The 13,938-nt window shown below is 44.5% G+C and overlaps 1 protein-coding gene across 1 annotated transcript in view; it reads right to left on the reverse strand.

Moving 5' to 3' along the window:
* zfhx3b (zinc finger homeobox 3b) overlaps positions 1-13,938 on the reverse strand; it is a 320,474-nt gene that overhangs the window by 132,801 nt on the left and 173,735 nt on the right. Inside the window, exon 9 of the mRNA XM_047331745.1 lies at positions 11,347-11,729. The gene's annotated coding sequence lies outside the window, so the exon portion shown is untranslated. The remainder of the gene's footprint in view (positions 1-11,346; positions 11,730-13,938) is intronic.

Here is a 13,938-nt window from a genome sequence, read left to right on the forward strand (position 1 = left end):
GAGTTCGATGAGACGGAAGACGACGCGCAGAGTTACTGGTGGCGCAGGCGGCAGCGCCACCGCGGCTCCTGCGCTCGGCGGCACTTTTTAAAATGTTGTGTTGTTGTTGTTTTCTAAAGAAAAGCGGGGTTTTTTGGTACACATTTTTTTTTTTTTTTTTTTACTCCTTTTCGAAAAGGAAAGATAAGCAAAACACCCTCGAGCGACCTCGCTTTTGTTTTGCCCCGTCTCCTCCAGAAAAAAAGTCCTGTTAGTCGAGTCGCGGCGCACAGGACGCGTTGAGTGGAGCAGTCGGACGAGGGGACAACTTACTGAGAAATACGTGACGGGGGACGCCAAATGAATCAAAAGAAAGAAAGAAAGAAAGAAAGAAAGGAAGGAAGGAAGGAGAATGTGTCCTTCTCGAGCAATGTCGTCCGCGCGTGACTGTTCCAGCAGCCGTCGCGTCTCTTGGCGACAATGTGGACGCGTGTTGGAAGAAATGTCCGCGTGTATGCAAAACGCGTAAATAGTGTTTAGTGTGGGAGCATGTGGTGAAGCACTGCACAACACAGCTCACCTGAATATGATCAGACGGCGTGTTTGTATTCATACATGTATATTTTAAGCACTAGGAGAAATGACACCTACGCAAATAAAGGAGCTGATATTCAAATAGTCCTGCTGCGTATTGCTCCAAGATTGTTTTTTGTTTTGTTTGTTTGTTTTTTAAATCTGTACTTTGATAAACTTCACCCTCATCCAGGGGAGATCCCAGTTCATTTTGATGTCGAGACTTTATCTAAGATATAAATTCACCGAGGACTTTCATTAGAGAGCAACAGTGTGTTCCTCGACTCACACATTTGTGTCAATGCTTGGATTCATTTGAATGAAGCTGTTAAAATTAGGATCTTCATTTTTATTTTTTTTTTAAAGTGGAATTAAGTCTAATAAAATATGCCATAGATGGGAGGAAGCCGGGGACGACGTGAAAGACGTGTGGTTTTGACAGTAACGGTCAAGATATAGTCAAAAACCAATATGATGCTTTATAACAATATTTTTGAATTTTTGCTATAAAAGAAACGAATTGTTTTTAAACGGTGTGGCACAAAGATTTGAATATCTCTCCACTGACATTTTGGGGAAACTCCAGAGAGCCACTGTGTGTGAATGTAAGTCAACTGTGCAGAGCAAGTTCAGCTCTTCTTAAAATTTAAAAATAAAATAAAAACACGACTGTGACAATTTATCAGATTTGTGCAAAGTGTGTCTCGGGCTGTGTAGAGAATACAAGTTTTGTTTTTTTTAGTATTGCACACACCAGTAACAATACTTCTGAGCGGATGGCTGCAAGGTGGAGTGGTGATGGGGAAACGGGTTATCGTGACATCTGTTACGAACCCAGTGGGAACACGTCGTCGACGCGCGGCCTCCCCTCAATAACACATGTGACAGGCGGACTGCTTTTGGCCAGCTCCGGCCTGTGTCCTCTCCATCGAGTACAGGACGACAGGGACTCTGGTGTCATGACAGGACACACACCGGGCAGTCTCAATATCACTTTTGATACGTTCCGTGATTAGGAATTTCCAAAAAATGCCTCCCCGTGATCAATGGCAACAATTTGTCGAGGCTCTCGCGTTTGTTTTGTTTTTCGAAATAATCTCTGCGTAAAGCACGTTGGCTGCGTAACTGATGTGCTCTCATTTCCTCCGAATGAATTGCACACGCGCGCGCACACACACACACACACACACACACACACAGTGTCTCCCATAGTGCTCTTTGTTATGATAATTTTATTGTTGATTCTCGGAGGAAATGGACAATCCCTCACTCTCGGTGCGCACACTTTCTGTGCAAACAGCTCCATATAGAGTCCTGCTCCACTGATCACATAGCGCGCCGTGTTTATTGGGACAACACGGACCTGTGATGGTGTGCGTCCATGTGGCCCCGTGAATTCCGACGCAGGGTTATGGTGAAACGGCCCGGACACTCGGGTCTAAGCACTGTCCACCTGCTGCACGACTGGGCCACACAGAGAGACGGGACACGACGACCAGAGATCTCTTCTTCTTCTTCCCCTTTTTTACTCTTTGGGTTCCAAGATCTGTGCTGGGGTGGAACTGCAGATAAAGCCAGTGTCTGCTTTTCTTTTCTATGAGATTTGAACTGATATCTCGATCAGCCGTCCTCGATGCTGGACGGATTGCATGATGAAATACATATAGGCTTTATTTTGTTGTTGTTTAAAAAAAATAAATAAATAAGGCCTTCGACTTAAAGGTTGGAAATGTTATGAAACGCCCCATGGGACGCGCACGTTTCTTCAGATCGAGGAGCCAATATCCCCTGGAAGAGCCTGCAAAAATCACAAACCTGATATTGTAGAGTATATGGCCAAGCCCCCCCCCCCCCCCCTCTCTCCCCCTGCTGCTAAAATATATGGTGTGCTGTAACACGGCGTCCCCCTGCACGTTCCTCCCATAGGCCGAGGCAGGCAGTCGTACCTGTTTAAACAACGTCGCATGTGCTGTGCAGCAGAAAGAAAACAAAACCAACAACAACAACAACAACAACAAGGGGGGGGGGGGGGGGGGGGCATCGTCCCGTACAGGACGCCTCGCGAGGCAGACTGCGGGAATCTCGAGGATTTGCGACGTGTCGTGTCTGCTCTCACGGGAAGACGAGATTGTAAAAAAATAAACAACAACAACAACAACAACCAAAACAACCGAATATGTTGAAAGTAGCGTGCGAGTGGAAGTTGAAGGGGGCGACGAGGTGATAAAAGGAGCCGGCTGTAATTCGGGGCTTTCGGCAGGCAAGTCCAGTTTACACAAATGTGTGCCGAGGCCACTGGCTGACGTCGCTCCATCAGTGGCCACGGAGGTGCGAAGAGGACGAGGCAGGCGGAGGCCTTTTAGGGCCTGTGTGCATCACTGACAGGGGGGAAACATGGAGGGGGGGGGGGGCTAACAGGGTCCGGGGCTTTTGTGTGACCCGCATTCATTTGGCGCCTCTCAGTGGGAAGGACAACTGTCCACGTGCCAGCCTCAATAGGCACATCGACGAGTGGCATTGCACATTCAACACAACCTGTGGCTATGGACGTGACAAAGACAGAGGCAGGGTTCAGCTCCACATGCAACGTGACACACACACACACACACACACACACACACACACACACACACACACACACACAGAATCGTTCCTTACGCGCTCGAACCGCTGGTCGGTGACGGGGATGTTTCTCAGACCCACACTGCACCGCTCGTCCACTTTTCAAAAAAATAATTATATATATAAATATAAATATAAATATAAATATATATATATATATATATATATATATATATATATATATATATATATATATATATATATATATATATATATATATATTCATGTCAATCTCTTCAAATTGAATCACGTCAAATTTCTAACGTTATTTTATTGTGCGCGCGCAAACGCACGCGCGAGCAAAGCACAAAGGGAAACGGAGGAAATGAGCAGGGGGTGAACGCATTGAAAGATAAAAAGCCGCCGTCGACAGAAGTCCTCTAACTTTATAAAGACATAACAGCCGTGATATTCCCAAGGATTTCGGGGGATTGGAGGTGCTCAGGGCTGCGATATTAACAAGGAGGGTGTCAGTCATGTGCTCGGCCCATTGTCAACAGAGATGAGAAGGGCATCAGAGGAGGACACTGTGTGTGAGTGAGATGATGCCGGGGAAATATTTCGGAATAAAAACCTCGACGACTAATGGGGGAGAAAATAAATACTGCACGATTTTTAATACGAAATTGAAATTGTTTTTGTTTTTTTTTTAACTTTAGAGATGAGTTTAACGACAAGACACCTGATGGCAGACACAGGGGTCGTGGGCCAACTTTCCCCAACGCCTTCCTCACTCACAGGACTCTCGATCCACACAGAGAGAAACACACACAGTGTGAACGTGTAAGACAACAAAAAAAACGAGGCAATTTTAATTTGAAGAAAAATGTACATATTTTTTTGGGGCATTTGTCTCTTTCTACTCTTTTTTATTTTATGAAATTATTTCATAAATGTGATCCTCGGCTGGATGAAACGCTTCATCTGTGCGCGCGCACACACACACACACACACACACACACACACACACGCACCCACACGCGCACACACACACACACACACGCACACACACACACGCACGCGCAGGCTGGTGTCCGGCTCCCAGGCGTGTCGTCGGATGCGGGGCAGCAGCCAGGTGCGGGGGGAGCGCCCTCTCATGTTCAGCCTGACCACTGGGATCAGGCAGCGCATCAACTCCCTGACGAGGAGCCAAGCGCCTGCGGACCAGCTGGGCTTCTTTCCCTTTTTTTTGTGTGTGTGTGCGTGTGTGCAAAATCGCACGTTTGCCTGTCTGTCACTCTTATAGCATTATATATTAAACACTGTGCCGTGTGCGTGTGTGTGCGTGTGTGTGTGTGTGTGTGTGTGTGTGTGATGTAAATCAACGTGCAGGTACCGCGGGGCCGAAAAGAGATTAAGAGACTGTCCACGGCGGAAATCACAAGCATTTCACCAAATCATTTTAGCTGTGCAACACTGTCCAAAAGTGGCATTACAAAAAATTATAATAATAATAATAATAATAATAATAATAAGCACTGGATCGCTACTGGGAGAGACGAGAAGCAAGGAGCCCAGCACAGATCAAACTTGGCCTAATTAGCGCAGCATCCTGCAGACATCAGGACAGTCAAGATGTACAAACATACATCCAGAACATGAACAATATTTCACTCAATAATTGAATGTATTAAATTGAAAATGAGCATTTTCTTTTTCACATAAAATGTCTGTGGCAGAATGTTTTGCACTCTGGAGGATTTTGCCTTTATCGTGCTCAAAGCAAATGTTGCTGGTGGACAGAAAACACGTCTTTTTTTCTGCAAACCTTGAATGCATTTCATTTCTTTGCCTTTATGAAAACGAAGACATAGTTTGCCATATATCCCAACGTTGCATCCTTCAGTGGCCTCTTCGTTGTCACACGGAGGATGTTCTGGAAGTGGATACAACACTGTGTGTGATATGCTTCTTCTTCTTTTTTTCGTCTTTTTTTTGTAAAGCCCTCTGCATCAAATTCAAGTGCAACGTTTGTAATGGTCATTGCTGCTATTTTTCTCTTGACTGAATAATAAAATGTATTATATATCAGATCATTTATTCATCATCCAGCTGGGTTTTAACTTTGTAACTGCACAGACTTTGTCCCCATAGACATCTGCCCTCGGTGCTTTACACCACGTAAACTTCATATTGATGGATATTTCATTTCAACGTTTCTAAAATGATTGTGTGTTGTGTGTTTTTGTTTGCTTGTTTGTACAGATGTTCTATACTTCTTATGACAGTAATATTTTGCCTACTGTTTTTTTTCTACTAGATTTTGTGACTGCCTATTTGTAGCCAGTGTGATCATATTTATATGTATTTTGAATTTTTTGGTTTGGTGAATAAATATTCTTGATATAAAATAATAATATTAAAATGCTCCTGGACAAAATTCTATGCATCGTCTTGATTTTTACAGGTTTTGTTTTTTAATATTACATCCTGAGATGCAAATATTTTTCATGACAGTATTTTTTGGGGGATACGTGTTTGTGTTGGATCGTATGCAAAACCACTGGCAGGGGCGAACCTGACATCCGGCTGTCTGCATGCAGCTTGAGGTGAAATAACAGAGCATGTTTGCTGCTGCTGCTGCTGCTGCTGCTTTTGTGATTTCTGGTAGTTTGAAATATAGAATGGGTGACGAGCGGCCGTCTGGTCAGTCTGCCTCATTTACATGAGAAACAAGAAGGGAGAGCAATCCCTCTCCTCGGCACCAATTCACTCCTCCTGCCACAGCCACCTTATTAATGGACTTATGCATAATTCAAAAAAACAGTTTTGACGTTTGCATTAAAAGAAATCAGTGGTGTTAAAACATAATCATTCCCCATCTGAAGTCTGCTAATATTGGAAGAACGTAAAACATCCAACGTTTTGCTGATTTTACTCGATTACGCAGATTATTCCAACCTGACGACTGCGATCAAATCGAGTCCAAACACGCGCGCGCATCCAAACCCCACAAATCAGCGAACGTGGGTCTCAGTGTGTGTGCGTGTGTGTGTGTGTGTGTGTGTGTGTGCGTGTGTGTGTGTGTGCGTGCGTGTGTTTCGGGGGGTGCCTCGTTTCACAACGAGATGTGAAGTAAGAGAAACATTTGACCTATACATATTATTACATATGATTATTGCAGAAGTTCAGACGGACTGTAAACGCACGCGCACACAACGAACACGAGCCTCGTCGCACCTCAACGTCCGTGACACACATTTGTAATAAAATCGTCCCTTTTGGCCCACCTCCTCACTGACACGATGATAACCTGTGTAATCCATTGACACGCACGAGCATACGATTCAAACACTCGTTTATTTCGCACGTGTTTTGCGACCGTCAGACCTCAATTCCTTCCATGCGCACCCAGGTATCGATGGTTCGAGTCCCAAGCTCACGAAGAGCAAAAACACCCTGCAATCAAGTGGCCAGAGGGGCAAACAAACACAGAAATGTGAGGCTCACAAAGTATCGGGGCGGGAATCGTCGCACAGCAGATTGTCTGCAGAACGTGTCATTTCTAATGCGTCCGTAAGTGGACACCGGTCTGCGAAGAAGGCACGACGCGCACAGACCGCTCCTTCTGATAATGCATATTTCACGTCGGGGATCTCTGGTGAATAATGGAGAAATCCTGAGAGCTGCTGTCACGGACTCTGGGTGAGAGACAGGCGGGACTCGTGGGGTTTTACGCGCTTTGGAGAGGCTCGCCGAAACAGAGGGATCCCAAATCAGAGCCATGCGACCCCTCCAGGCTCCAGCAGCGCGGGACGGGGGTGAACCGACCCAACAGGAGGGGGGGGGGGGTCACAGCTCCCCTGCCCTGCGGCGCCAGATCGATTAAAACACCACCTCGTGCTCGCTCCCTTTCAACGTGAATACAACACATTTGGAGGGAGTCAGTTTTTCTTAATGCCTTTCTTAGAAAAAATAATAAAAATAAATAAATAAATAAAATTCACGTCGCGAGTGGATGGAAGATGACAGGTGGGAGCCACACACACACACACACACACACACACACACGGCAATCTATGTACAATATATGGCCTGGGTCAAGGAGGACAGCAACAATGTACCATAGAGAAAACAAATCACAAACAGCATTGCCTGAACAATCCAGGAGGAGGTTCACACTCTGGCACTCAGCAACTCACATCACACTACTCCACACAAGGCCCCGCATCTAGTTAGGGAAGAGGCTCATCTGAAGCCTCCTGTGATCCAACCTCCAGAGTTGTGAAGGCGCCCCCCGCCCCCCAAAGTCATTTTAGATATAGGCAAAGCAACAGAGGTAGAATTACGGACGCTCTAACCCCCATGGGCGCTCCTAAACACTGCCTCCGTGGCAGGTGAACCCTGTGTGCTGTGGGTGGTGAGTTCGCAGGGCAGGGTTCACGGAGCGCTGCCCGTCCGTCAATTGGTTTGGCCCCTGTGATCTACATACCTCAGCGGAGGTAGGGGAGGTGAACCCCCCCACCCCCCACCTTTTGACTTAAGTGTTCCCGTAGAAGCCAGTGAAACCAAGTCATTAGTGGAGCTGTTCCTTTTCCTAGGTGTTGGCTCGTTACGGGAGTCATAGTGAAGGTGTTTACTTTTGCATGACAGACACTCCACAGGAGGGACGTGACACCAGGAGGTATATGCACGAGTCCATCCATCGATGCTCTCTTTACCTGCATCACAATACAACTATCTGTGTAATCCATGATCCCAGCTTTTCCACTTGGATTGAAATGCGTTCATGCCGGCAGCCAAGAGGCCTTGCACGTCAGGCACGGTGAAGACGCTCCAGTACGGCACCTGTGTCCTCGCCACCTGCACGCCCAGCTCACATGGCCTGCTCTCCTGCCAAGAACTCTTTTGTGTTTTGAATTTCAGCACGTGTGTAACTATCGGCTTACCTCATTCCCGTGGCAGAAATGCAACCCTTCACCTATTTGAAGCACACACTGTACTTTTTGTTGAGCTCAGTCAGTCAGTCAGTCTGACTGTCTATTGTGTAATAGCCACAGGAGGGTTTGGTTCTATAGAGTGAATCATGGCGGCAAGGGGTCTGTGGTCCTATCTCGACTGTGCTAACGCTCACACGAGTGTGTGACTGCTGTCATATTAGAAGAAATTAGGGACTGTGTAATACCACTTCCAATTCTGTCAGATATGTGGTTACTGAATAATTTGTAATGTTGTGCATCGCCACAACCCTGTGGCGCATCAGCTGAATCTAATCCAGTTAAACAAGTTGTTTTTCTGCGTATAAGGGCAAAAAGATATCAACATGAAAAATTGTCTTTGAATTCCAAAAGGTCATACCCTCCCTGTGGTCAAATGACAGACAGTGATGTGATATTCTCTTTCATAGCTTGAAGGATAAAATGTGTGGGACGGATCACAGACACCCATTAATTCACTTTATGGCAGCCTGTAAATTAATCAGGAGTCATCAAGTTGTTTTTTTGCTCGTCCAAGTTAATTTACAATTGAAATTTGCAAAGATTTTACGCATAAATTTGTTGTTTTTCAGTCGTTTTCAACTTTGAAATAACAAAACCATCTAAATGACCCGCTGCGTCTAGTTTTTACACAACATGAGCAGATCTTCGTAACAGGGAGCTGAAGGTTTGAGTCTTCCTCAAGTCCAACCAATAAAACCTAACAGATTTATGCATAATGTGATTGCATTTGACGAAAAAAACAGCCTTCTCTGTCTGAACAGGAACACGGGCTGTTTTCCCACTATGAAATGTTTAATTTAAAAGTAATGCAATTCTACGTTTCTCCTTTCTTTTTAGCGTCTGAGTTTCATTTCAGAATGCAAACCAAACAGGCAATCAGCATTATCCAAACCTCGGAGATTTCCTTAGGTGTGTAGATGTGTAATCTTCATATTGTGGTTTGTATTTTTCATGAATGTATTTGTAGATGAAAATGGATTAAATCTGAGATTTGTGTTAGTCATGTGTGTTTTTTAAATTTATTGAATTTGACAAGTTATCATGACATCATGCAGTTATCATGCAGCAATATTTCTCCCACCCATAGGGTGAGGCATTAACTGTGGTGTTAGCAACATATGTACCATTCTGAGTAGTTGAATACATATCTTTTCTTTACAACTTCGTACCGCAGCATATTATTGCCAGAATCCACTGCATTTCTCCAAAACCCCAACACAACTTCATGAGCCACACACTGATAAGGTGGAAGTGAGATATACTGCCACTGCATTTTGAATATTCACATGAGATATAAAGTGAGTAACAAATAAAAAGAACCTGTGTTTTTCTATATTTTCATCATACATTTTTGAATATGTGCAAATCCAATTCCTGAGGAAATAAAATAAGGGGGGGGGGGGGGTGGTAGAGACACTGGTTTTACCATATTCTGTTTAGAATTGTAAATGCATCGCACAGGCCCCGCTGTCCAATTACATATATCTTTCATGTATGAAATCACACATGTCTTTCTGCCTAAAAGGGGGAGGGGCCGGCACAAAGGGAACAACCCCGAATGCAGCAGAACAGTGTGCAGCCCGTATGAAAAATAAGGTCTAGTGTCGGAGCCCTGGGCAAGTGCAGCTCCATCAGCACACAGGCCGGGGAGGGGAGCTGCTTCCCCCCACACTGGTGCCCTCTCCGCTCCCTGACTCCTGCTGTATTATTGTTGTCCTACTCGGAGGCAGCTGACCCTTCGGGTCCTAAATCAGACGTTATGGGAAATGCATTTCTGATCACGTCCTTAATTAGCTCCACAATAATAAATATAGTTTCTTGTGCTTCCAAGTGTTTTACCCTTTAAAGATGAAAGTTTATTTATTCGTCTTCCTTCATTCTCATTTTCAAAACAATGACTTGCTGGTGGGTACCAAATTTTCCGTGACCCAGATTTTGTCAAATTACTTTGAACTTTTCAAAACAGAATTCTTTAGGTCCCTGATAACTCATCTCAGTGCTGCTGTTTTCACTGCCAAGTCTGTTCACTTAATGGTATAAACACGTTGTATTTTCAATTAGGCCTATTTTCAGAGCAAAAAAATATAGAAGAAATGCTTTGCCATGTACTAGGCCCTGTTTGATCAGGCCCTGTTTGATTCCAAGTCATTGCCTAAGAAAAAATAGATTCATACAGATTCATCCCCGATCAAGCAGAGTAATTTAATATAGTCCAGATAACCTGGGATTAGGTCTAACTCACTGGTTGAAAACGTGTTGTCAGTCTCCTGCAAAACAACTGGGAAACTGAATCTTAATAGAACTAGAGGAGTGAAGCTGAGCAAAATCAATCTCAAAGTCACTCTGAATAGAAATACGCATTTCACCTCCATGAGCCCTGGAAGCCCCAAAAAAATCATGAATGCATCAGAAATGTGCCACGACTCGAATACATACTGTTTATCTATTCTTATACCAATGACACACACACACACACACACACACACACACACACACACACACACACACACACACACACACACACACACACACACACACACACACACACACACACACACACACACACACACACACACAAATAGCGATGACATTTTATCAGCTATGAAATCACTTATGTCCTCTTCATAAGCTAAAAACACTCACACCATGTATCATTATCATCCATTACTGACAACATTACTGATAACTGTGTGAAAACATACAGTGGGGTGTAAACTGTCACGGTGTCATTTCGTGAAACTGAATAAAATTTATTTTCCATCTGTGTCTTTTCACATTAGCGTACGTTGGCCTAAAAAGTTTACGAGTATACAAAGCATGTGTTTGCGTGTCCACTGGTTGTGACAGATACAATAGCTGCAGGGACACGCTCGTGTATATGGAGTGTGGTCGTGCCGCACCAAGTCCCGTCAAATTTCCAGCACATTGGCTCAAGCAATGGCTGCTCATTGGCTGAATCTGCAAGGGGCAAGTCAAAGAACCCATAGCGAGGGTCTACCGACCAAACAACCTCAACACATTCCGAGCCTCTAGTCTGAGAGCAACAAACAGGTGAGCAGAGCATGAAAGCGGCGCATTTATCAGCCAGCCTTTCCCTTTACACCAATTCTGAAGACAAGCTGACCGTGTGCGGGGGACACAGACTGGGGACAAGTTATGGCTTCAAAGCCCTGAAGAAGTTAAAGGGCTCAGGGCTTTGGACAGCAGGAGCAAGGGGACTTCACAGCCTTACCTGATGGGGTTTTTGGTCTGAGTTGCCGCCACACGGAAGCCTCTCCGACGGCGTTTTCTTTTCAAGTGTCTGTTTGAAGTCAGCAGGCAGAAAGGTCACGCCCTCTTGGTCGCAGCAGGTTCGTCGAAGCAACGGTGGATGGCCAGGGGCTATTGCTAATGTTCAGACTTTTGTCTCTTTCTTTACTCCAAAAAAATTAAATAATAAAAAAAATGGTAATAAAGGAGAATGTAAAGCTATTGATCTGGTGCCTGGGCACCTTCAGATGTTTTGGTGATGTACTCCTAGAATTCCAGGTATTTCCAGGGTTTTCCAAAGCTATATGGTTTGGGATTCAGGGACTCCCAGGTCACAAGAAAAACTGATCAGTAGGACACCATTACCTGGAACAAGAAGAGAGAGAGAGAGAGAGAAAAATCAGCATCAGAATTTTGTTTTGGACAGAGCTAAAAATGACGACAGCACCCACGATTTCTGTATCTCATCTCTCAAATCCGAGCAGATAATAGATGCCATTCAGGAGAAACAAACCAGAGCAGTGTGACTTCCATCAAGACCTCCGAATTAATCAGCTGTTTTGAGAGCCAACATAATTAATCTATAATTATCTGTGCGATACAACTGCAGGGCAGTCGCTCATGATTTCATGATTATATTTAATAGCAAATGAACTGCTGTGAGTAATTTCTCTTCTCATACCACTAGAGACTTTTCAAATGAGAAATGAAAAAGGTTTCCGGAGAAACTTAATTTCCCTGTAACCACAACAAGACATATTCCTGTAATTGCATATATAATTGCGTGTTCTGCGGAGGATCTCCCATATGCGACAACAAAGTCTGATAGACAATACATATTGATTCAACTGTCAATTCCAGCAATGGAAAAAAAAGAACATGCAAAAAAGACTTTGAATTCCACATGGGCCTGGCTTGTGAAGCTGGGTAAATATGCTCGTCATATGTTCCAATAGTTCCACAGCGACAGAGATTTACTTTGGGAATACAGACGGGAGAGGCAGACAGCTTGTGATAACTGAATAGCTCTTTTGAAGCCACTTCCATTTGGAAACACTGAGATTATTTTTACCTCTGTGGTTAGACTTGAGTTAAAGCCCATGTTTAATTGTTCCCAGGAGTTCTTATTGTGGCGCTGATAAGGAGCTTCGGGAGCAACATTTAGAACTGCAACAAAAATAACTAGACTCCTCGGCCACAGGTCTGATGGAGTGACAACGGAGGATCCATACAGCGAGAAATAAATAAATGAAACTGATTTCAAAAACAGAGAAGCGAAAGAGAGAGAGAGAGAGAGAGAGAGAGAGAAAGAGAGAGACTGGGGCAGAGGTCCTGTCCGGTTATGATGGGATTGCATCTGAATGTTTTTTATCAGTTTCCCTTGGTCCTAATTTTAATGTGTGCTGAGCTTCACGGAATCACATCACTCCTGTTTGAAATATCAATTTGAATAACGATTCTTTTAAGCCGTCTTAGAGGAAGCGTACACAGTACATTAGCTGCTAATCAATAAATTAGTTTTACGACAGCGTTTTGTCAGCAGTTACAGCGGACGGAAAGCAGCCCTGTTAATTTGTCGTCTCTCTTCCACCCAAGGCCATGACTTCCCGGTTTGTCAGGGCAACCTGTGGGAGTGGGAGTGTGCGTGCGTGTGTGTGTGTGTGTGCGTGCGTCGGATCAATAGCCCACCCACAGCAGAGCCGCGGGCCATCCCTGACCGGAGCTATTGATTAGGGCTGGCTCAGCTGCCAATAGCAATGTGCTGAATGTGACACCAGGCTAAGACAGGAGCTGAGGAAGGGGGATTCTGAATTGCCAGTGGCAGCCCCACAGCACACCGCAGATAAAAGTCAATTCCACTTAACCAAATCACTGACAACTAAATAGTTAGCAGACAGAAGAATGCTGAGTCTCTGATGGCAGCAGCTAGATGGCTTCGGGGATTTCCTAGCCCCTGACCTGTGTGGGAAAGCACAACAGGACATGGGAGAAACACTGCGACACACGCTGGCCTTTTTGTGCAGCGAGCATGACCTCCGCTTGCACGCCGGTTTGTTTGCCTTATGATATGATCACGTCTTATTCTACAGGTTACACCTCTGTCATTAATCCATTAGGGACACTTTCTATCGATGGCTGCCTCAAGATTGCTGATGTATAATCATTCCCAATACGTGATAAGATCTCCATTAATGATGTTTGATTGATGTTCACTGGCATTTTCACAGCCTTTTCTAAATTCATCTGCAAATAGAATAATTAAATAATTTGAGAGATGTCCCAAAGTATGATTTTAAGCATGATGTAAAGGATGCCGCTTCCTGCGACGGAGGCACAGAATGATATGATTGTTGCATTCACAATTTATTCCTGCAGCAAATCATCCGATTTTTAAAAGCAGATATTGAATAAAAGCCTTACAGCCGCGTTTCCTGTTACAGCACGCACAGATGTAATGCAGTCCCGCTGAAGTTGTCAGACTCCTTTCGATCCATCTTGTTCCCGGTCATTACCAGTCCATATTAGAGTAGTTTACATGTCACTTTACCGGTCCTTTGCCTCGTGAATGCAATTC

The sequence above is a fragment of the Scophthalmus maximus genome, chromosome 4, assembly GCF_022379125.1.
Source record: "Scophthalmus maximus strain ysfricsl-2021 chromosome 4, ASM2237912v1, whole genome shotgun sequence".
Classification (NCBI taxonomy): domain Eukaryota; kingdom Metazoa; phylum Chordata; class Actinopteri; order Pleuronectiformes; family Scophthalmidae; genus Scophthalmus; species Scophthalmus maximus.